Source organism: Aedes aegypti, chromosome 3 (genome assembly GCF_002204515.2).
Source record: "Aedes aegypti strain LVP_AGWG chromosome 3, AaegL5.0 Primary Assembly, whole genome shotgun sequence".
Lineage (NCBI taxonomy): Eukaryota > Metazoa > Arthropoda > Insecta > Diptera > Culicidae > Aedes > Aedes aegypti.
In genome coordinates, this window is record NC_035109.1 from 76,133,551 (window position 1) to 76,155,915 (window position 22,365).

The 22,365-nt window shown below is 37.3% G+C and overlaps 1 protein-coding gene across 1 annotated transcript in view; it reads right to left on the minus strand.

Moving 5' to 3' along the window:
- Window positions 1–22,365, minus strand: part of LOC5569257 (contactin-4) — a 1,061,856-nt gene that overhangs the window by 481,214 nt on the left and 558,277 nt on the right. The gene's annotated exons all lie outside the window — the stretch shown is intronic.

The window sequence follows — 22,365 nt, forward strand, 5'->3', positions numbered from 1 at the left end:
GGAGACGTGCCAGCTTCCGCAAAAAGCGTAGTTAAGGACATATCCCCATGAGTACCAAAATGGCCTCTAATATGGCACCTTACTTCTCCCTTCGCTTTCCGCTCCCTCCTCCCCCACTTCTCTCAGTGTTTTGGAGAGCGATCACAAAAAATGATTATTTGAAGTTACTAACCTTATTGTAGAGCGGTGGTTTCTTAACTGAAAGCATTCCATAATATGTTTTTCACAAATCACCAGTTTTTGAATGCAAATACGTAGTTATTGCTGTGATTCGTGCTGTAAAATACCACGCACTTCAGAATCACTTCTTCTTCACGCACCGAGATATTGTTTGCTGGCTTTTCGGTGCCCGTTCTAAAACTCACTTTTAATCGTATTTCTACTCACCGTAGCAATTCAAAAATCTAATGCGATGCTTGAAACACTTTGATTATTCACGCACGATGCTCCTGGGAGCAATAAAACACTTATATTTGTCAATTTGTGCTCGAAAACAGCACCGGAACGCGAATTCACTGAGCCAACATTGTTTATGATTCGGATGCGCCGCTCTCACTGATTGGAAGTGATGCCAGTTTTTATGTTTGCAATTAGAATGGTTTGGATATTCATACACTTGCTACAACCACGTATTTTACAATTTCATAATACTCAAAAGGTGTACAATGTCACAAGTGTTGCAAAACATTTTTATGCGTGAGAAAAACAATGTACGACGCAATTTAACAGCAAAAATGAATATAAGATATTATACAGTACAATTGACTGTAGAATTCAAATGCATACTGATGGCAACTTTCTCCGTCCGTGAGAAGCGAGAGAAGAGAGGAGAAAACTGCCAAAAATAGTAAACAACACACGCATGGTGTGAAAAATGCTTATAATTTTGGTCAAAAAACATGTTTTCGCTATCAAATGAAATAAATTGTGATTTTGAGTTTTTATGAAGTTGTTGAAGAATTCATATCGACAATGGACCAATGCACGAGTTCACTCGTTGACGTTTGAGCGGTGCCGTGTTATTTACGTCACCATGGCAACGGGTGAATTTGGCACCGCTCAAACGTCAAACTAGTGAACGCGTGCATTGATCCATAATACCTTTGTATGAAACGTGTGCAAGTAACACTACCTACATAATTTTGTTGGTGGAGGTATACATGAAGCATGATGATTTAATTTTGGCCGACGCACATAACATTGTGCTCCGCCTTGTTGGGTGGCTCGAGTGGATGGCAACATTATGTTTACGTGCTCAATGAACCTTCACCTTAAGGATGCTATCAAACAGTTCAAGAACCACAAAGCAGCTGGGAAGGATGGTATTGGCACGCAACATATTTAAATTAGCCCGGACAGGTTGGCTACTTGTCTGCACCAATTGATGGCCAGGATCTGGAATTCAGAACAGCTAGCGAAGAAGTGAAAGAAAGGAGCAATATATGAAACGTACCCAGTTTTGAAGTAGTATATCGCCAACGGATGACCGAATGAAAAAGTTTCAATGATTGAGTGTGTGAAACCTCTTTTTGGGCTCCATCCTATTACCCCGAACGCCATTACCCCGAATGGGTCACTACCCCAAATGCCACTACTTCGAATGAGCCATTAGAGCATTATTGTGATGGACATTTTCGTTTGAGTTCTAGCAAAATAAAAAACAAGTACTGTTGTCCTACATTAGATTGAACAAATGGAATTCCATCATTCATGTGAAATGAAAACGACAAATTAAAAGATTTGCAAATGCTCTGTGTGCTAAGCTACGAGTTATCGTTCGCCAACAATTGCAACAATATGAGTAATGTGCATTTTCCAGTCTCCCAGTTTCCATTTCGCCTGTTTTTTTGCACACATGACATGATATGCCACTTACTTACGTCACCATAAGAAGCATCCTGCATAGCCAATCGCAGTCGCATCCGGGATTGCCGGGTAAGACCCAGCACCCGAAATCCCAGGGTACATATTTTTCACATTACCACCTTCTTGCGCCGTAACCTCCTCTCAGACCTTACCTGCAGACGACGCATTCAGGTGGAAACAATTCACCAAGCTTTTTTTTTATTGTTGAGTGATCACAAGTATTCAAAAGTTATTTTATCATCCGTGCACGCTTGTGAGTGAACGAACAGCTAGCAAACTACAGTATTGAACAGAAAATTTGCAACATTTCGCTTTTCAAATTTTCTCATGTCCAAACTCCCAGTGTTTTCTTGTGGAAGTGGAGAGAACTTCTCGGCTTCCATAAAGCGAGTGGCACGTCAACATTTACCTCCCATCTCCAAATTGACCTGCATTCGAACGCAGCCGGCGTAGTTATTGTTTGTTATAATGATGAGAGCACCAGTACTTACACATTAAGGATTCCAATCAGTCCATAAATATCTAAGATGTAACACTATAAATTTAACAATTTGTTATAGCAAACCAAAAAAGTTGCAAATGCGTTGTCCAATACTGTACACCAGCTAGCTGGCGGAGTGTTATATTGCTGGTGCCGGTGTGCTTGCCTGAGGACACAAGTGGGTGGCTGAATTTGCTGCCGGTTGGTATTGTGTAGAACTTTCCCAAGTTTGTATCTCTCTAATCTCGGCTACGGAGGTGAACCCCAAGTACTACATGCAGCGTGGCATATGCGACTCAGTTGTTCTCCTGGAGCACGCAGTGGAGTAAAAAGATCTTAAGTTTGGCGAGATGGTAGTAGGTACCCAAGCAAAGTTGAATAGCAAAATGATAACAAATCTTGTTACCGGGTTATCATCATTTGATAACTGATTTTGTTATCAGATAGCTGAATTAACAGCCAACATAACAAAAATGAGAACTCAAATTTGTTTGTCGAATAACAAAGTAATAGTTAATTATGTTATCATTGAGATCAAGTTGATAACTAAATTTGCATCATCATATAATTTTGTATTTTATGGTCATAAATCAGAGAAAAGTTTTGAAAGATAAGCGTTTTGGATAAAACTAACGCTCCAAATAATTTTACAGAATTTTAAATGACTAAAAGTCAACTTTGTTCAATAACACACGCTTTATAAAAATGTTATAGAAAAGATGTCTGAGTTAGGGATTTTCACGTAGCGAATTAGTTTTTAAAAACTAAACTACACAAGATTAATTCACACACAGGTTACTTATGGAACTACCTATTATTACAGCTTGACCAAGAAAGAGGGTGAGCCACGCTGCTGGCTCACTTTTATTAGCTAATTATGCTTACCTAGCGCATTCTTAGCGCCCTAACACCTGATTGGCGTGCCACGTGGCGTGATTCTACTCGATGCGCGCCAACTGCTCCAATTCGTCAATTCACCTAGCAGGATTTTCCTAACGCTGATAACATATTTTGTTATCAACCTGTTATCAAAAATGTCTGTCACGGATAAAATAATAACAAAATTTGTTGTCATTGGGTTATCATTGATAACATAATTTCAAATTGATAACAGCGATAATAAAAGTTGTTATCAATTTGATATCATCCAGTTATCCGACTTTGCTCGGGTATGTCAACTTATACCACATCGTGAGTCTACTAAATGCGTACCGTACCATGCGGGATTTTGAACATACCTCTCATTTCTTTTAAAAACAGTATATAGGTCGATTTTACGACGATTTTGGGAAACCCTTTCGTTTTGTTTGGTGTTAGGTGAAATCTGTAATTTTTATCTAAAAGCTTCCTTTGTCAAAGTTTCCATTTTCGCATTCGTATATCGTGTAGCAGGAACGATGTTATTCTGAGCCAAGGGAAGTTAAATGTTTCCACTACAAAACAATCCTGGGCTGTTCGGATGAAATAAAAGCAAAAAGTCTTCCGATAATAAATAAAGATCAAGTGAAAGTCTATTAAATAGCTATAATTAGCTTGAACGTGGACATTTCACCAATGAAATTCTATGCAGAAATTAGTTATTTCAGAACGATATTGTAAAAATAAAACAATGCTGGTGATTGAAGGAGGCAGTGGGAAATTTGCAAAAAAAAAAATCAAAAGATCGTCGGAAACACAAGTATATTTCAGAGAAAAAATCTTGCAAGATTGACAAATAGCGATTAATCTGAAAATACTAGAGGAATTCTGAGAAACCAGAAAAGGTTTCAACTAAAGCCAAAAATCTATCGGGAGATCCTATTGGACTTTCTCCAAGAATTCCACCGCTAATTGCTCCAGCGGCTCCACCATAAATTCTTCTTGGAATTCCACGAAGAATTCTTCTGTGAATTTCGCCAGTAGTTCCAATAAAAATTCCACCACCACCACCATTTCCGAAAGTTTCACCACAAACTCCTATGCGATTTTCAGAACAATCTCGTCAGGGAATTCCACCAGAAATTGTTTATGGAATCCAACCTGTGGGAGTTCAAGAGCGAGGTTTCCATTTCTCAAACCAAACTGAGTGTTTCAATTACCAAATGCGCTTTCTACAGCTTCGCCGAGCGACATATTAGATTTTTTTTTTGCTTTATTATAGAGGCTTTTAGCCCTGAGCTGCTTCGTCTCTGCGACAAATTTGGTAAAAATAGCAACATAATGATTTACTACCGACTCCGTGTGCCGAAAGCATCCGATTGCAGTAGCGAATGATTATTTACATTCCGATTTTGCTCGAGCGGCATTCGTCTTTGAGTGCTGATGAGCGCTCACTGAATGACAATACACCCGGTGGAATGAATGTGTGCGAATACGTTTATTCAACTGAAGGCATTCAGTGATTGAATGTTAAACGCGTTCTTTCGCGTCTCCTATATACGAGCGGATTGGTTCTCACTCCACTCCGTGTTTCTATTGATTTGAAGTTTACCTCAATCGATTTCGATTCATCGGAATTACGCTCACCCTAGTAGCGTGAAGATGTCACTGAACATTCGGTGGCAGCAGATACTTTGCTATTTTTTATCAGTAGCGTTTGAGTGAATGAGTGAATTTTTTCATGCCCGATTCCGTTAGAATCTATTAGGAATTCATTCCAAAACTTCACCAGGAACTCCTCCGGGAATTCCACATCAAATTCCCTCGCTAATTCTGTTAGAAATTCTTTCCTAAATCAAACCAGGAACACCTTCAGAAACTTTATCAGCAATTTCTCTGGGGGTTTCACCAAAGATTTAAGCATGAATCCGACTTGAAAATTTTCTGCCCCTAATTCCACTAGGAGTTACTCCGAGAACCACACCAGAACTCCTCTGGTATTTTTTCCAGGAGTTCATCCGGAATTTCTTTCAACAATTATTTCGGGAATACTACCAGGTAATTCCCCAAAAATTCCACCGCGACTTCTTCCGAGATTTTCACCAGGTTTCATTGGAGTTCTATCCAAAGATTTTCGGAAATCACACAAGGGGTTTCTCTGAGAATTTCACAAAAGGTTCCGTCAAGTACTCTCACAGAAATACCACTAGGAACTCCTCCGGGAAAAGGTGACTATCAATATTTACTAAAATACATCTGAGGAACACTTTTAACCCTCAAAAGCGCGGGACGTTGGTCTCACGATCCTTGGGTGAGTCATTCCCCCTGACCCCTCATGGAGGTCCAAAATTGGCATTATCATCAATTTAACGGATATCTACGGATGTTTTCGGTAAAATTGATCAGCAAATCTAGGGCACTCTGGTAATAAAAAATAATAATTGAGAATTCAGCCGTTTTGTGGCACTAGTAACAAATTGTCTTTATTCTTCTAGATCTCAAGAACTTTTTCAGCTAGAAGTTTGGTGTCTTCGGCAAAGATGCGCATCAGATCAAGGGCTATCTGGTGATAAAACATTTATTTGATAATTCATCCACGAGGTGACGCTTTTACAACCTCTTAAAGTCATGGATGAACCTTGAGTTCTAAAATGGCGAAATTTAGAGTCTTAGATCAATTATTTGAAATAAATTTTGAAGTTGATGTGGTGAGTTGGTCTTATTATCCTTGGATGTGACATCTCCCTGAACCCACTTCCTTTTCTGGGTAACGTAAAAAGCGTGAGTTCAAGGGGTTTCAAAATTGTCATACATCCATTCAACGAATATCTTAATATATATTCCGATGAGGATGGTGTATTCGGCAAAATTGTTCAGCAGAACAAGGGCTATCTTGCTAAGAAAAATCTTATTGAGAATTCAGTTCAGTAACAAAATTCATTTAGTTATTTGTATCTCAAGATTCTGTTCATTGCTTTTACGTTTTAGGCCATTTTAAAAGCTTCATGTAAAAATGTATGCAATGTTTCGAGGTACCGTCCTTAAAATATGACGTTAGACTCGGAAGGTCATCGTAGGTACGGTCATTACGGTTCTTAAGGAAAATGTGAGGAAAGTTCAAAACTCTGCGGGATACGTTATGATACGTATTTGGCATAATTTACGAACTAGATCAGTGGTTCGTAAATTGAATCAGTTCGTTAAACGAGATTTTTCCTCTTGGAGGCTGCTCGGTCTCATCCATCTAAAAAAACGCAGCCCCTTGTGCTGAAGTAGTGATCATGAGTGACTTCAATCTTCGAATATTGCTTGGAAGCAGACGGTTTATGGAAAAAGGTCGGAAGACAAAACGTCAAAAGGACAAAATGTCGAAAGAAAAAAGGTCGAAAATGATTTGCTTGGTGGGAAATTTTTCCTTCTTTGAAAAAAGATTATCGACCTTTTGACCCTTCATTTTTGTTCTTCGATCTTTTGTCCATTCGACCTTTTGTCTTTCGACCTTTTGTCATTTCGACTTTTTGTCTTTCGACCTTTTGTCATAGATTCGAAGCAGATACAGTCGTCTCTCCACATCTCGATATCGAAGGGACCATCGAGATAGGGAGAAATCGATACAAAGAACAAATGTTTGATACATACTAGATTGAAAAACACTCCGTTGCCAAGAAAGTAATACCGTTTTGACTCATATTCCGAACACTTAAGGCCAACAGGGACTTCAAATGCATCTCATTGGCATAAATTAGCTGATATATGTGTAAATTTTAATTTCATCGCAAAGCCTACCTGTTAGCTGTTGGGTGTACCAATAATTATGTTGATTTTATTAGTTTTAGTATTGTTTTTACGTAAAAGTATGGAACAGCATTTTGACTCAAATGCCGAACACTGTGTTCATTCTGTCTCATATTCCGAACACCCTGATTCAAATTCCGAACAGCACGAATAAATCGTATTCAAATGAATGATTTGGCAAATAAGTTAATCTGAGCTTGTTCTATTGGTCTCAAACTTTAGAATCATCACTACTCCTGCGGTATACATTATATTGGCGACGTTCAAATTGAATTGCAATTGACTGCCATTTCCTTGTTATTTGGTGACATATTTCAGCGAAACATTTCAACCAAGTCGCCATACAAAAACCGAGTGTTCGGAATATGAGTCTGTTCGGAATTTGAGACAAAACGGTATACAAACAGACGTCATTTTGCACTCCTAACATGTTTTGAATCCCAAAACTTTGGTCTAGTAACCTTCGGTATTGGTCATATCGACATGAAGAGAGAAAATTGGGAACAAAGAATGAACAGAAACACATCGAGATATGCTGCCGTTCTACGCATATTTGCCACGCGTTCCATAAGGTTTACATAGAACATGGGACAAGTAGGCGTAGAACGGCAGTATGGAGATATAGAGAACAGGAGGATATCGAGATATGGAGAGAGAAAATGTATGCAGACTGGAGGGACCTATGAAAATTTCATGATTTAATCATCGACATAGGAAGAGATATCGAGATGTGGAGAGTCGGCTGTACATAGTCTCCTGTCCTGATCATGAAGCTTCTTCGTTCCATACCGAAGCCTTGAGGCTTTTCGATGGCTATAGCGGCGAGTTTCTTTCAAATCAACAGTGTTACAAATGAGAATAATCCTTCACCGGATTTTTCTTTGTTAGCAGTCGTGATATGTTGGTGAAACTCATTCCTCATCATCCTCCTCTGCTGGTCATGTTTGAAGAAAAACTGCTTCATTATTATGTCGTTGCTCCAACCGCTGTAGCGTAAGACTTCCGAGGAGCGGATCATCGTTGTATCGAAGAAGTACTTTCACAGTTCAACTGGGAGCAAATTCTGGACGCATAAGTAAATCTCGCTTTATCACATGTCTTGGCTTATGCTATCGAAAGACACATTCCGAAGAAGACAATCCGGGAAAGTTCTCGTATTCCATGGATGTCAAGAGAACTGCGGTCATTGAAAACTGCCAAAACAGCCGCTTTCAAGAAATTTACCAAGACCCGCACGATTTCTCTAAAACAACACTACATGAGACTATATCAGCAGTACAAGCGCCTTAGTAAATCCAGCTTAAGACAGAGAGGAATGGTGCTTGACGGTATAACAGCTATGACGCAAAAAGACAATTACCGGTTAATTTCCACAAAATTCTCCAATGTTTTCTCAGACGAACAGCTTTCCGATGGTCAAATCTTGCTCGCTGCAGAGAACGTTCAGCTATCGAATCGCTCAATTATGTGGATATAACCGATGACACGATATCTAAAGAGGCTTTGCAGTTCAAGATCACGTTTAATCCGGGACCCGACGGAGTTCAAAAAAAAATTCTTATTGCTGTTCTTCTTCCTGCACTTCGCCGTGTTTTCAGCTCTCCATCGCGAGCGGAATATTTCCGACTTGTTGGAAATACTCTCAAATGTTTAATATCAACGCGATATCAACAATTACCGTGACATCACCTCGCTTAGCGCTTTTTTTTTAAATTCTTTGAGTTGGTTGTTGTGGAACCTATGATATCACATTACAAACAACATGTTACAACATCTAAGCGCTGACCAGCATGAGTTCATCGAAGGGCGTTCTGCAACTTAGCTGCTATGTTTGACATTATTCATCAACGACACAATGACTGAGCGGCTCCAGACTGATGTAATCTACACCGACCTCTCTACTGCTTTCGACAAAATGAACCATGCCAATATAAGTGTAAAACTAGACTGGCGTGGTTTTTGTGGTAATCTCTTCAACTGATTCTACTCATATATCACCGACCGAAAACTCGTGATTAGTAACCACTGGTTACTATAGGAGATTGTCGATCGACCAGTTAAAGGCCCTGGGCGATCGTAAAAGGCCAACGTTTATCTCATGCAGATGTCCTTAAGATTTATCTGAAAATCTGCTAACGACTATCTATCTGTTTATTAAATCGGATAGTGATCAACCCGGCAAAATGTTCCGTCATAATATCCACGCGGAAGAAACAGCCAGTCGTCTTTAATTATGAACTGTTTGGAACGACTCTCGAACGTGTAAACCACGTGAAGGATCGTAGTGTGATTTTAGATTCGCAATTAACATATTGGCAGCATATTTCCTACATTGTCGATAAAGTCCTCTCGGTTCTATATTCAGAATCACCAAAAACATTACGGATATGTATTGCCCGAAGTCGCTTTATTGCTCGATCGTGATATCTACACTAGAGTATTGCTCTGCCGTTTGGAGTCCTCGGTATAACAATGGGATGAACCGAATAAGATCAATCCTACGCCGTTTTCTTCGTTTTGCGTTACGTAGGCTGCCGTATCGACTTCCATCCTCGAGCTTGTTAACCTGAATGTCCGTACATGATTCCTGCAAAGCAATGTAATGTTAAGATTGTCTCAACACCGCACTAATAGGGTCCTAAAGCCCTGTCTCAATTTTAGTACCAAACGCTTAAGTTTAGGCCAGAAACACATGTTTGCTCAATTTTTAAATGATTTTCGTAAATTAAAGTCCAAAAAACATTTTTCTAAAGTTTTTGAAATTTTGTCACACCCCTTGGTTCAAACTCAAATGTGTTAAGACTAAAACCCCAGTGGCATTTTTGTTAACAAAGTGAAGATCATGATCAAAAGTGTCAAAGTTCCATTTTTGAAATTCCAGTTTAAACATGTTATAGCCGTTATTCGAGCTGTCAAAATTGCTAAAGTAGTTGCTAGAACATGCACTTTCGTATTATTTAATAAAAACGAGAATTCATTAAACATTTTTGGAAGCAATTATGTATTGGACAACGCTCTTAGCGTGTTTAACCGAGTGGCTACTGAATTTGACTTCCATCTGTACCGCAATATCCTTCGACAAAAATATTGGATAATTAAGAACATCTCTTATATACTACACTGCAATACATCAACAAATGCAACGTTTTGCTCAGAACATTATTGCATTTGAAGAGTTCACAAGCGTAGATCACGCTTGTAGACCAGGAGAGAATATTTCAGAGTAATGATGTTTGGGCCAGGTATGACCAATATTATGTATTATTATTTCATAGATTCAACACGTCTCAACTAAACTACGAAGAAAAAACTGAAAACAAATCACACTATTTCCGCGAAATTTATCTTTACAATAATAAATTTCTCATTTACTCATATATGCTTAATTTACGAGCTTCGTATAAAAAGTAACGTGAATTGAATTTATGTGATAAAAGTTTTTGTAAATCTGGGTTTCAGTGTATTAGTTTTCATTTTTGTGTTTTAATTTTGGCGAGTACAAAAATTTGTCCGCTTTCGAACAGAAGCTCGAAGAAACTCTGAAAATTCGATGTGGATCTAAACATATGCATCGTGATGAAAATATCTTCGAAGCTGTAAGAAAATTTTCTCAAAAATATTAGAATCCCTCAAAAATTTCCAAGTCAACCCCACTCTACCACGGTACCCACATCCCTGAAAACAAAACCAGTTGAAGTCGGGTGAAAGAAGTCCGGGAAAAGCACTCCAGCTTTGTTTGCAAGCCCGGAAGCAGAACGCTAAAAATTTCAAGCGGAAAAATACCTTTCAAATAAGCTTCGCTCCCTGTGGGAGGTACGGCGAAAGCAACACCAGCAGCAGCAGCAGCAACAACAACAGCAGAAAAGCGTGAATTGCTAGCTGTCTGTTCAACTTTTGTACGGGGTTGTGAAGAACTTTTGTCCCACTTTGGGTGTCTACTTCGCAGGGGAAGCCACCTATCACGTGGATCACCAATGGTTTGAGGGGTTGTTCATAAACTGCGTGGTCTTTTTGGAGGGAGGTGGGACTGATGGCAATGGTGTGTCTTGCGAGAATCCATATGATTTCAGAAAACATGGAATATGATGAGGTCCTCAAATAGGACCACGTGGGTTATGGACAACCCCCTAAGGAGGTACGTGAACGACGCACCGACATTGCAACATAGCTGGGTTTGGTTGTTTGCACATTCCACTCAAGTAGAATGCGAGTGAGTGAATAGCATTGTTCTCGACTGTGTAGATTGCAAAGTGCTGCGTCACAGGGTTGAAATCACATACGGAGAGATTTTGGCTAATCAGTGCCATAGAAACAGTACTGTTCAAGGCATCTTTTCATACCTTTTTCGATCCTTGTTAGGACCTGTGCCTTTGATTCTTCATTGAACCAGTTTGCGAATGGTACCTCCGTTAGCTTCCTTCTTGGGTATAGTTTGGAAAAAAAAAACTCTTAGAAAGCCACTTAGAATATTCACTGAATATGGTTGCTATCACAAACAAAAATAAGACATTCAACCACTCAACAACTTTTTTGTGTGACAAATTTGATACGTTCCAACAATTAAACATTGGAGCGAATGTCAAATTATCTATAAATTTATTCAAAAGTTGTTGCTATCTTTTATTGCCACGATAAATGCTTTTTATGACTGGATTAAGTTAGGTTAGGAATGCATCGAAATATCAAACCCGTTGGTTTTGTTTACTTTCTCGATTATTTTTACAACCAGCGCTACAAAACATTTTCTCGACTCAACATTATTTGTTTTGCTCTAAATGTTTGTTTATCCACGGCTCCACTCTCAAACCGACGAAAGTCATTCAAAAACATCGCTTTCCATATAAATGACTATGCAAACTAACCGTCGATGAAATGGATTGATAGCTTCAAGTGGAAACCGGCAACAGTTTATATTGCATAACACTGATTCAAATTCCACTAACCATCCAATCCATGACGATTCTCGCTTAATCAATTCCAAACCCATAATTGATGGCAATCAGTACAAATCAGATTGCCTTTCCCGCAACCACTCACTCAGAGCCAGACCGCTTTTCACCGAGTCCCCCTCTTCAGAAACCATACAGCAAGTTTAATTGCCGCATGGCACAAAAGTTTTCCGTTCAAGCACTGGGCCGTGATTGATTACAGTTTTGCCAGACCTTTCCTTCCCCTGGTTCCGTTACGCCTCTCCTCACGAATTCAAGAACACAACTCGAAACAGTCGAACTGCTGCTGCATTCGACTGTGTCTTCTGAAGAACTTTCGGAACTGTTTCCCTCCTTGGAAAACTGGTTAACAACATTCTAGGGCTCGGACGTTTTTCTACAATGTGGTCTCATTCCGGGAAAGGAAGTTGACGAGGACATTTCCGGCGCGGGGATGGGAGGCTAGAACTTGAAAGAGGGGAACACTAAATGGGTTAGCAACCTGTTCGGTTCCGGACGAATAGTAATTTGGGTACGCATCCGAAGCATTTCGGGTCCGTTTCGGTCACTTTGATAGTTTGCTGACCGGATCGGGAATGATGACCGTTTGGGGACGGCGGCGACGACGTGAACATCGTCAGTTTAAGATTAGATAAAGCTGCTGTCAAGGTGGCTGATGGGGACTTTGAGTGACAAGATTCTGGTAAGTAATAAGAGGATAACCTAGTTTGAAATGCTTGGAATTTGATTTACATGTCAAATTGGGAGAGTGCAAACCTACAGAATTTCAAGTTAGAAACTAAAAAGGCCATCAATGCTATACGCAAAAAAATCCACCACTCTTGTCTCATTCCTATATACTAAAACCTTTATTTATACAATAGGTCGGGGCTCGTAATTAGGATTTAACGTGAATTCAGTTATTACAACCGAAATAAAGTAGATTGTAGAAATTTTGTGGAGACTAAAAATTAGACTTGTGCGACAAAGCTTTTGAAAAACTATGTCAGTTATATCTATGCTAATATGCAAAGGTTGCTCTGGGTCAGCCGAGAATTCCGTGGGACACAGACCTTCAGATCTGCAAGCATGGCCAATAACCTCATGAAGGGTTCTAAATAGCATTTATACTCATAAAGACTATTCTGTAAAGTTTTGAGCTCAAAAGTTGTTTGAGCTTATACAAGAACTCCTTGAAGTAAAGGATTTTTAAAGGATTATGAACAAGGTTGGTACCCGAATGGTGTCATTGAATTTGATTCTACCAAGATGTTAACAAAACGATAGGTGAAAGTTATCTGAGTTCTACTTGTTATGAAGGTTCTAAGAAACAGAGTAAAGATCAAAATTCTTCTTCTTTTTTTACATTACGTCCTCACTGGGAGAGAGCTTGCTTCTCTACTTAGTGTTCAATGAGCACTTCCACAGTAATTAACTGAGAGCATACTTCGTCAAATATATCATTTTTGCATTCATATATCGTGAGGCAGGTATGATGATACTCTATGCCCAATACAGTGTGGCTTATATTTGAAAAGTTCTCAGAACCAAAAAATTATTTGTTCTGCTGAAGTCAAATCACATGAAAAGAGAAACTTCAAAATTTGAGCCAAAAATATTAACATTTAGAGGTGGCGCAAGCGACTTGAAGGTGAATTTTCAAGCTACAGTCGCCTCTCCACATCTTGATATCGGAAGGGCCATCTAGATAGAGAGAGATCGAGACGTAGAAAAAATTTTTAATGAATGCCAAATTAAAAATCACTCCGTTACCAGGTAAATGAATAACAAACAGACGTATTTTCGTCTTTGCAAATTGTTTTGAATCGTCAAAATCTAGTCTAGTAATCTTTGTTAATGGGCATATCGAAATATGGAGAGAGCATCGGAAATGAAAATCACATCAAGATAGGGAGATATCGAGATATGGAGAGTGGATATGGGGAAAAAGGACCGAAAAAATCATCGACATAAGGAGAGTTATCGAGATTTAGAACATTGAGATGTGGAGAGGCGACTTTATAAAAAATGACCATCAGTGAAGTATCTTTCTCATTTTCAGCCAATTTTGAATCTTTCAGCATCATTCTTCAAAATTTTAAGTTTACGAAATATTTATAAAACATCAAATTTGTCTGAAATCAAAACTTGTTTAAGTTAAAAGTAGTTTACTCAAAATTTATTCTCATTTTACTAAAAATTGCATCCATGTTTCACCGTAACTTCATGAAAACTCAACCGAATCCAAATCCACTTCAAGAATGAAACGAGCTCTAAATCTTTTTAAATGACTTTTTCTGAGAATTTAATTGTTGTCAACGGTGTGAATAAAATTTCAGGTGTTTTTTTAGTTTTCAACCAAATCTACTGAAGCTATAAATTTTAATAAAAAAAAATAATCAATTTCAATGTTGTTTTTTGAATATTTTACCCGCAATAACGTTAAATATTAAAACAGAATAAAGAAACAAAATTGAAAACCGTGTTCGATAGTCTTGCATTTGAATTAAATTTTACACATGTTTTCAATATGAAAGAATAAGTGTTTTCTAAAGATAAACAATATTTGACCTATGAATTTTCACATAAAATTTAATTAAAACTAGTGGTCCCGGCAAACTTCGTCTTGCCATCAAGTAGGCTGTTTCAAAACGTCATGTGATCCCCCATACAAAATGACTCTTGAGTCTTCCCCGTTTCCCCGATTATTCAGGAGACTTTCCAAAACTTTTTTCCATGCACGAACACGTCGCATCCCTTGTCGAAGGCAACAGTGAAAAACTTACCTCAATCCGTTGATCCGTTCTCAAGTTATTTCGTGACATACAAACACCACTCCATTTTTATTTATTTAAAATTTCTAGTTCCAAGACTGTTGATTTGAAAAAAAAAATTCTATGGAGAAATTGTAGTGTCTGAAAGAAAACAAAAATGCAAACCGACAAAATATTTTAAAATTTATCATGAAAAATTCAAAAATAAAACTGTGTTGTAAGCTTTGTGGGTTCGGCTCCCGCTGCAGCCATTGAAACTTTTCGTTAGGAATGTTTCTCGGCTGTGCCGCTGGAGCATGCTTGTCCGTTGTCTAGTGTTAAGTTACAGCCTGTGCACCTTTTTTTTTCTTAATTTTCACCGTAGTTTCTCTATAGGAAAAAGATGTTTCCGACAATGTTTATGGATGGAAAATTTTTCAAGAAAATGTTTTTCTAGGTGCAAAATTTGGCCAAGTTTAAAACTGTTGATGATAAAATTAGAATCTTCAAATTTATTTAAACCAGAATAATCATCATGATCTCTACTCGAGAAGTAGCCATTTCCAGTTATTTGAAGTTTAATGCAAAAAATTACTAAAAATTCAAATTGGACTTTTTAATTTGTTATTCGCGTTAACTAACTCATTACGCGTGGTAAAGATAGACAAATTATGGGTGAAATTATGAAAAAAATCCACGTGCTCGGCTGGAATTTGAACCCAGGACTCTTGTATGCTAGACGAGCGCTTTACCAACTAAGCTACCGAGAAACTTAGTGACCCAATAACTGAGTTGGTTACAAGTTTAGAATTCAAATCCCTACAGACCACGCGAACCCCTTTCATAACTCATATCCACTTTCGAAAACCTATTGTTTTTTTTATGGAAAAACATGAATAACTAATGAAAATGGCCTATTTTATTATTAAATTCATATTTTTTTGGATTAAACTTGAAACAACTCGAAAACGGCTACTTCTAGACAGCTCGCGATGTTAATTTTTATGGTTTAGAATAACTTTAAGATTGAATTTTATCGTAATATGTTTTTATTTTGACCTAAAATCAAAACTTTTAAAATCGTTCAAAAGTTGTTCTAAGAAAAACTTATTTTATTTAAATTTCTCAAGATTGTTGGTAAAAATTAAAACAAAATAATTGGGTGAGGTTTCAGTGTGATTTTAAATTTAAGTTTTAGTTTTGCACTTTCAATTAAACATTTTTTTTCAGTGTATATTTTTTCTTGCAGTTCAAACGGTTTACTACAACTTTTCCATTGAACATATGTTTATGAAATCAACAGTTTCGGAGCTGTAATTTTTCAAATTAAATGCATGTAAAAACTCATAGGCCATTTTCGAAAGTTATACTTGGGTCAAAATTGATTATATAGATTATATAGATAACACTTGTTCTACCATATCGAAATCATGTGCAAAATTTACTGCAAATTGAGTTTGATCGAGTTCTGTAACTACCCGATGTTACATGGAATTTGTCAAATGCAAAAGTAATCAAATGCAAAAATAGTTTCATAATGAACTTAAAACCATTGCCAAGGAAAAATTAAAAAAAAAAATACTACGTCACTAAAAATTTCGAATTTGAAGTGGTTACGAGTAGGGGGGGTGGGTAGGTTACCTTGGGTATTTCGAAATAGAAATTTGGGGAAATTGCAAGATATCTCATCGAAACATTTTAAAACATACAGTGATCTTTTTGGTAGAATAGCGAATTGTTAATAGATGCTGAGTTCTTACGGTTATCTTTAAGCAATTCGCTCTCAATTGTCATTGGGAGATACAAACGCGAGCGTGTTGGGGGTTTCACATCTCCGAAATAGACATGAAATTGCGAAAAACAGACATGTTAACGGTTAGTACTCGGATTCAGTTTGGCTTTCTATTGCGCAGAATAATAAGGTGTCCTGTAGCTTAGATGGCAAAAGCGACGGTCTAGCACAAACGGACTCGTGAGTTCAGGACTAGAACGCGTATTTTATTATTCTCAAATTTGTGTTTCAATTTGTCGAACAAACACACACTGCGTCTACTAATTGTAAGTTTCCAAAAGTATATATCATATCTTTCAGTTTGGACATTATTGTGGTAATTTCGGAAACATGGTTTCTGGATATCGGTCCCACTGGGAATCCCAAAGGGATACTTCCAAAATATCATTCACTAATAATTTTCGTCGACTCAAAATTTTTGTTTTTTCACCTCAAAATAATCAAATATCGTATCATTTATTATTATTGGGGCCTTCCTTAGTTGAGTGTTTAGAGTACCTACACAGCTACAAAGCAAAGCCATGCTGAAAGTGTCTGGGTCCCCGGTTGGTCTAGGATCTTTTCGTGATGGAAATTTCCTTGACTTCCCTGAGCATAGAGCAAGGGTTCTCAACCAGTGGTCCGTGGACCGCTAGGGGGCCGTGAAGAGTTCTCAGGGGGTCCACGAAGCCATTGAGAGCATGTTTCGTTTCTCCTGATTTTTTTTTATAAATGCAAAAACTCTTGAATCTTGTATCGAGAGTTGCAAATTTTTGATCTGTAAAGTATTTTAAAATTGAAACCTATTTTGTTTCTTTCAACTGTGAAAATACTGGGAAATACCTTCAATGTGATCCGGACAGTTGAAAATTGCATGTCAGCTATAATTACTCAACATCCACTCAAATTCTATCCAGTAAGATCTTGAAAATTTATTAAAAATGTTAATTACTGGAAGCATTATTATTTTCAAATTTCTGGATTATTTTTGTCTCAATCCTTGATAGATTTTGCCAGCCTACTGAAGATATGCAAGGTTTTTGGAAATTTCCTGACGAGTTTTTTGATAATTCTCACAACGGAAGATAGTTGGCTTCTAAGGAAGCCATAAAATCTGCAATTAACTCCGGGGAATATTTTTGACGATTTATAAGTGGAATTAGGAATGTTTGCAAGTGAAGTATTTTATTTTTTGCACTTCTGGTTCATCTCGACAAGGTTTTTTTTTTAATTGCTGAGCTCACATTTGGTCACAATATTCGTTGTTTTCAAGCGCTTCTTATTACTAAGTTTCAGATAATTCGACTGAGAAAATTCCTCCCGTCGAATTTGATTCAAGATATGCCAAAATTCTTCACTTTGTTCTGCAACGTACATAAATGCGACTTTCTGTTGTTCCTTCTTGCCCTGCATGAATTGTTGAATATTGTCAAGATCCTTTATGGTAGTTTCTTGTTGTATTATTGGAAAAATAGTAGGTAGATTTTTGACATTGAAAGGGAGTTGTGGCTCTGAAAAGGTTGAGAACCACTGTCTTAGATAATCCTAGTTAGCCGTTTAGCATGAGCATGAACATTAGACTGATGCTAATTTTGAAGTAGATGCTTTGCGTTCTCCCAAACTTTGAAGTGATTTGGAAGATATTTGGATGTGCACAAGCCATTTGCCTTCATAGAAATTTACATCCCAGCGAAGGCGCGCCCCTTAGCAAACATAATCGATTAAATTTCAGATGAACTAAGGACTGTTCATTTTATAAAGTGGCCAAATTTGCTGATACACCATCCTTTCACTCCCAGCAAAAGAGAAAAGTAAAAAGCGTGTTCAAAACTAGTTTGGATTACTAAAGAAACTATAGTATTATAAACGAAAGCTAAATCGTGAGACTGTAGTTTAAGTCTTAAGTATAAATTTTACTGTTTATGGTCGTTTTACTAAAAAGTCTCATACTTTTAAAATCATGTACGCATATTTATCGATCTACAGCAAATTGTAAACAGTTTTCTCCGAATTTTTCAAATGGTGATCTCAGAATAACATATTATGAAAATAATATGTGGAAAATAAAATTGATTTTATTACAGCAGTGTTGCCAATTTGGATGATTGTCAATGTACTTTGATAGGTCTTCTAAGAACAAAACAATTGTGTTTTTGTTGTGCTTTGAATGTGACGTGGGGACTTACTAAGTAACTCTATGAAGGCGTAAGTTATATATATACTATATTAGGACTTCCGTCAGGACGTACTTTTACACAAAAAATTCTACTCATATCAATTCCCATCAAATTTAAAAAAAAATTCTTTAAAAATATACGGGAAAATTGATTTTATTATATCTGTAAAATTGTTGCTCCAAAAATAACTTGATTTTTTCCATCAGGCTTCTGATTGATGATGCTTTCGAAGAACAAGCCTTTTTTGAAAATAGAAAATATAAATTATCGAATTTTCCAGCCAATTTCTTAGAATCATTGATTTTGATAACCTCAAAAAATCGACCGATCTAATCGTTGTTCCATATTCGTGTGAAATTTAATTATTTTGGAGAATTTTTATTATCACAACATTGTACAATACTAGTCGAACGATGTGCAAAAAACCGATTGAAATTTCATTGATTAATAAGAAAGATACAGCATGCACAAGGTGTCCACTTTATAAAATGAACAGTCCTTAAATCGGTACTACTGATATTGGACCATGCAATGGAACTCTAGTCACATCCTTGTTTCGCTTTTAGTTTAGTCCCAGAAAAAATATTAGAAAAAAGGGGCTTTATGCTAGCAGCAAAACCGAATCAAGCTAGAAAATTTGTTTAGAAACCAGAATTCACGTGAGTCCTTGAATTACCAAAGCTCAACAGTTCTTGTTGAGTAAATACTCATGATTGCTATCCTGGCTTCAAGTGTAGTCTCGGGACTGACCAACTCCGTGTCTTTAACCATCTGCTAGGTAAAATAGATTAATTTTCAGAAACTGTTGCCAGTAACAAGGACTTTGTACCACGAATCCTTGAATTACCAGAACGTATTACCCTAGCCCGAAAAACAAGATGAGACTAGGGTTCAAATTGGTAGATCTTACCGCGTAACGCACCACGAAAAGGTGATCTACCCGCGTTACGGGTAAGTGGCATGGATTACTTTGATCTACCCTTCCCGACAGGAACTCCACTGTTACCTGCCGAAAACCCCACTTTATGATGATGAATAACAATGTATCCTGACGTCCAATCAAAATGTGGTCTTGGGCAAAGTCGTAGCTAGAGGGATTTCAAATGAGAAAAGTTTGTTCACTTCTCCATAAAATATTATGATGAAGAGATAGAGGGCTCAACACAACAGGTAAGCGTTTTCCATAGTAATCTCCATATAAACTTCAAATGACGTACGTGTGTACAGTCAAATTTCAAATCTTTTCAAAGTTTGAGAGCATGCTATTTACCATAATAGAAATCGTTTAAGCATAGGGGAGCAAAAATTTCAAAATTTGCATTACTCTTATGAGCATGAGCATAGATGACCGTATAATTCGTAGTTGCTACTCCGTGTTTGACCACAACAATCAAAGTTGCACAGAGGTTTACTGAATGGGTCTTGGCATTAGCTTATCATTCTCAATGTGCACAAATCGAGAGCTAAAAATTGATAAATCAATAACGGCGCCGGCCAAGTCCTTACGGTTATCAGGGAAAGGAAGGAATGTTAGTTAGACAACCATTCCCGACTAGAGGCTTGTAACAAAAATATAATAAAATTTCATCAGAATATGATATGCATATCATATTATGATATAATTTTGTTAGGCTCCGTTATCCATAGAACATAATCATACAGAAATATAACATAATGTGTTTTATTTTCCTTTAAGATATTTTTTTGTTCATTTCTAACAACTTTATAACAAAATAAATAGATAGTGGTGCCTTTCAATAATATACAATATTACCGTATATCGAACAGTATTATAATTTTGATACTTTGTATCAAACATTATAACTTGGTTTGATATGTTTTTGATAGAATTAAAACACATTTTGTTATGTTTATGTTACTATTCATACACTTTTTGTTATAATATTAGTTATTTTAACAACATCCTGCATCAAGTTTGTAACAACCTATGTTTGAAAAAAACTTATAACATAATAACATATGCTGATATAATTTTGTTATGTACCCTTAGTCGGGTTGTTACTAGAGATCGAATAATCTTCTGCATCTCCACAGATGTCCCCCTCTCCATGTTGGGTTAGTGGGATAAGGTAAAGATCAAACACTACTCTTAGATAATCCTAGGCCAAAGGATCAAACACTACTCTCAGAAAATCCTAGTTAGCCGTTGGACTCATATCTTAAAACATTATGTTTGTTTAAGTCTGCATGTGTATGAAACTTATGCATTAGCATCCAAGAGGATTCTAGTTACACATGTAGATTTGAAGTCCATTATTCAAAGTAGTTTTTGAAGAACCACAAACAACTGATCAACTTAAAACTTGAGACATGTTTTATTGAACCGGTTTGGGATTGAACCTTATCCAATATCGTCAGAAAGGTCACTAGGTTCTCGGGTAGATCTGAAGCCCTTTACTCATAATTATGTGCCTTACAAATGCCACGTAGCTTCAAGTGCACACGAGTTACAATTACGTTATATATCGTAAATTGAATTATGTAAATAGAAGACACGTAAATGGAGGTTTCAGTGTACAGAGACTCCTGTAAACTTCAGCAGACAGAGAAACAAATTTCACCCACGGCGCCTCCGCCACACCAAAAATGGATGGCTTTACTGACAGGCATCGAGGGGAACGGTCAAGAGGACATGGTCAATGGCGGTTGTCCGACAGGTAACAACTGTCGTGGAATAAATTATCCGTTCGAAATTTTCGTGCCCGGGAAAAAAAGTGAGAGAATCGAAAAAAAGGCATGTCCAGGTGCGGAGAAGGATGTGAATATAAAGCGTGGATCTTGGGAGCAAAGAAAAATGAGAGTAACCTTTTCCGTCGGAGTGTGAAACCGGAAAAAAGGGGCCATCAGCAGCAGGCCGGGGTTGATAAAGAGATAAGGCATTACATTAAACGATTCATTTGCATTTGAACAAACGTAACATTTTCAAGTGGTGGGGATTGCAGGTGGGAAGATGCAGGAGGGTTTTTTTTTCTGGAGGATGAATCTGCGATTTAGGATGTTCGTCGTGAGTTGGGACGACAGCGATTAATGTAGCATTTGTGAAATTCATCTTGTGAATTAGATGATAACGGTTCATCATATTTTATGTGACATGAATTAGTTTAAGTCTGTATACATTAGTTAGGATTGATGAAGTTTAGTTATAATCAATGGTGAATAATTGTAGACACTAGGATCTGTTCAGGATCTAACAAAATCCTTGCCGAATTCTTGGAGTGATCATTAGGAGATCCATGGAGTTATCCTTGAAATATTCCTGACCTGTCAAATTTTTGCCAAATTTCTGCATAAACAATTGAAATATTGCGCACAAGACCCTTGAGCTATTCGTTTTTAATTATTCTGTGTTTTCAGCTGTAGATATTCGGCGATTTTTTGGTGAGCTCTCTATGTATAATTCTTGAATTAGGTTAATTCATGACGTCTTCAGCAAGCAGCTCTCAAGCTCGTTCTAGATTTCTAGTACATTTAACGTACATCCTGGCATTTAACGCCAACCACTTTCGAAGCATCTCAGAAAAAAATGAATGAAACCACCACACAAACTCTTTGAAGGAGTCCAGTGGAAATCTCAGGAAGATTCTAATATATATTTCTGCTGTAATTTTGGAGGAACGCATGGAGCTCACTTGGTAAAATCTTCATCCCAACCCTATCCCCAAAGTTTTAACATAAATATTTCAGTAGAAGATTAGTTTATATAACATTCCATCAA